Source organism: Cucurbita moschata, unplaced genomic scaffold (genome assembly GCF_002738365.1).
Source record: "Cucurbita moschata cultivar Rifu unplaced genomic scaffold, Cmos_1.0 Cmo_Scf00025, whole genome shotgun sequence".
Classification (NCBI taxonomy): domain Eukaryota; kingdom Viridiplantae; phylum Streptophyta; class Magnoliopsida; order Cucurbitales; family Cucurbitaceae; genus Cucurbita; species Cucurbita moschata.
The window spans coordinates 697,631-701,489 of NW_019268541.1; positions in this window are offsets into that span (position 1 = coordinate 697,631).

A 3,859-nucleotide genomic window follows, 5' to 3' on the forward strand; every position below is an offset into this window, starting at 1 on the left:
AAAAAAAAAAAGATGAGTGGCTGATATGTAAAGATGGAGAAGATCAGTAGACGACACGAAATCAAGGCTCTCCAAACTGTCCGGGAGTAACAGCAAAACAAAGCTTGTGAGTTTCGACATGTCGGAACATCCACAGAGTGACATACAGGCCAGGCTCTGTCAAATTATTGGTCTTGTAAAAGTCATTCCAGCCTTTGGTGAGGACGTAAAGCTTAGAAGCCCAGAGTTTGAACTGCATATCGTATTGTCTCCCTTCACCATTATAAACCGTAACATCAATTCCCTCGCTCGGATCCTCATCCGCATTGAACATTGGCAACAAATGGTTCGTCACAAATTCCTTCCGTACTATCAATCTCCCCTGCCCTTCCGACACGTCGCTTTTCGTCAACCGCTTCTCCCACGGCGGGCTACGTGCTCCAATTATGTTCATAATAACCGCCAACGCCGGAATCACCACTGGAGCTACTACCTCTGCTACTTCCTCCACTTCCAACGCCACGTCTTCATCGCCGTTGATGGATGGAGCTTCGTTTTCGTCATCCATGTCGCCGGAAGTTGAACCTGAAACTTGTTCATCGGAGCTATACGACGGCTCGGGAAATTGCTCGCCTGTACATAAGCAGTGAAAAATCCTAGCTGTTTCGTACACGTCCTTTTCTACAATTCTGTTATTATAGCGGTAATGTACCCTAACCATAGTAAAATTGAAGGAAGGGAAAAGAATGGTTTAGTGAAAGAAAAGGAAGTAGAGTACGAGAATAATTACTTAGAATGATGTAATGCAACCCATTTATATAAAGCTGCATCATTAAAAGATAAATTGAATCTTTACATTTCAAATTTACATTTCAAATTTATATTTCAAATTTAATGAAAGATAGAGATATATTTCAAATAATATAAATGAAACCAAACGATAATAAATTCGATATTTTTAAACAAAAATATATATAATTTGGAAGAATAAAATAACCAAATAACCAAATATTATAAATTAAAATGTTATAGGGAAATCGTTTATTTAAAAATAACAAATTTTCGCCTTTATCAACTTATATCTTTTCAAATTTTAATTTATCAATTTCTATTTTTAAATATAGATAAATTTGAACAATTAAAATATTTATCTCCGAATAGATTTTTTTTTTCCCCGAAAAGATACAAAATTTGTAAAAGTAAATATTCTCATATGCATTTACTAAATAATTATAATACATTAATAAAATTTCGTGATATTGAAGTTTTTTTTTTTTTCTTAATTTGTGAGTTTTGGTTATGTTATTAAATAGTTAATTTGTGCTTTAATTAAATTTATTTTTGTATATTGTCTGATTTTATTAAGATTAATAAATTTACAGAAAAAATTGAACTAAGTCTATGATTTAATTCGATGAAATTAAAGAGTTTATGGTAAATTTTGATATAATATGATAAATGTCACCTAAATTTTTTTTTTATGCGAAATTAACTATTTCCAAAAAAATGTGACTATATGTTAGATAATTTTTTTTAAGGAAGAAAAATGATAAGAGAACATTAATATTATAAATATTATAGTACATGTTAAAATCACTGCCTAAAGTTGATTAGCAAAAAAAAACAAGTAATCATTAATAAAGAATATAATATATTGTCACAAGAAAGAAGGTAAGATTTTTATACTATAATCAAAATAATTATTGAAACCTATTATTAAGAGCTTTAGAGTTATTTTTAAGTGACTAAAAATGTTCTAAAATAATTAGCAAGACCTTTCTTATAGGCTCTAAAATAGTTATGGAATTGCATCTTTAAATTTCTAAAATTAGGTTGTTGATGTGAATTTAACCAATACTCAAACTTTAAAATTTGATCCCATAAATATATAAATTTCATATTTTATGTATAATAAATCATTGATTTTACAAATTTATATTATCCGTTAAATAAAATAAAAACTATAGTTTAAAATTAAATGTTTAAAGATTTATTAAATATTCTAACATTTAAGAAATTTTTAGATATAAAATTAAAAATTTGTACAACAAAAAATCAAATTACATGCAAAACCCTAACCCTAATTATTGGCTTCATTAATTTTGTCTCATTCTTTTAAATTTGACCCATATTTGGCACGGCACCACCCAATCATCTCTGTACTTTACATTTGACCGCTATTGTCAAGTTGCTTGTCTTGTAAGCGCATGTAAAGATCTGAAGACAATTTTGTAACCTAAAATATGATCCACCATATCGAGGCAGTCGCGGACTGCTTGCCCCGGTCGTGAGTAGTGGCGTCTAGAACGTGGTCGACAATGACCAAACTTCACATCGGAGTTGTTAGGTTGTCCGTATTAGATGAATATGACTCTCTATTGTCTATTTTGAGCATAAGCTCTCATGGTTTTATTTTGGGTTTCCCCAAAAAGCCTCACCCCAATACAGAGAGAATTCTTGTATTATAAACCTATGATTATTCCTTAAATTAGTCCATGTGTGACTTTCATCATCCAACACCTCTTCTCGAACAAAGCACGCCTCCCCTTAATCGAGTTCGACTCCTTTTTCTTTTGGAGTCTTAGTCATTCTTTATTATGTCTTCGAGGAGGCTCAACTCCTCATTTTCTTTTGGAGTCATTTGCTCAACATTTGAGGATATGTCAATCTATTGACACAACTAAATTTAGGGCATGACTTTGATACCATATTAGAGGAACACAACTCTCCAAAATGGTATAATATTGTCCACTTTGAGTTTAAGCTCTTGTGACTTTGTTTTGTGTTTCTCCAAAATGCCTCACTACAATGGAGAGAGCATTATTTGATTATAAACCCATGATCATTCCCTAAATTAGCCGATATAAGACTTTCATCATCCAACAATCTGTTCGTCATTCGAAGGAGTTGCTGCGCTGAAACTGGACACCGATAATCGTCGGAGCAGGAGGAGCGTCCTCCGAAGAGAGCAATGGCATCTTCCCCAGAGAGTAAGACGATAGTCTAGTAACTTAAAATCTGTTTTTTTTTTTTTTTTCATTTTAATTCAAAGTCCAGTCAGATAATTTATGCAGGTAATACAAACTAAAGAAGCTTGGATAAGTATATAGTTTATTTATTTATTTATTTATCTGTGACAGCATTAGAACACAGATAATTTATGACTAGACAACATTATCCTCTAATTAATTATCTTCCTATCATCAGGTGAATGTCTTTCCAATTCTACCCTTAATTATGGTCCCTCCATTTTGGTTATTCAGCCAACGTGGAAACCTCCTTCAATGGATAACATCGATTTTTTTCCCACACAAAAATAAATAAAATACAATATACGTTTATCCATATGGATTAATGTTAATTATTTAATATTATAAATGTAGAACAACATTTAATTTTAATTTTTTAAGATTACAAGTAATTGTTTCTGTTTTTACTCCAAAAATTTCAAATTTTCTCTCCTTTTTATTTGGCAATAATATAATATAAGTCAATAGCAATAAAAATACTGATTTATTCTCACGTATAAAGAAAGGTAAATCATGTGTTGACGATTGTTGGGAGGGAGTTTCACATTGGCTAATTTAGAGGATGATCGTCAGTTTATAAGTAAAGAATACATCTCTATTTTGCGAAAGTCCAAAACATGAGAGTTTATGCTCAAAGTGTGAATAATATCATAGAGATCCGTGATTCCTAATATAACCATATATTAAGATTTTAATTTGAAAATTTTGGACAATGATCACTCTTTTTAATACGTACATGGAAAAAGTATAAGGGTAAAATAGACATTCTCAGAAATTGAACCCATTATGAAAAAAAAAAAAAAAAAAAAAAAAAAAAAAAAAAAAAAAAAAAAAAAAAAAAAAAAAAAAAA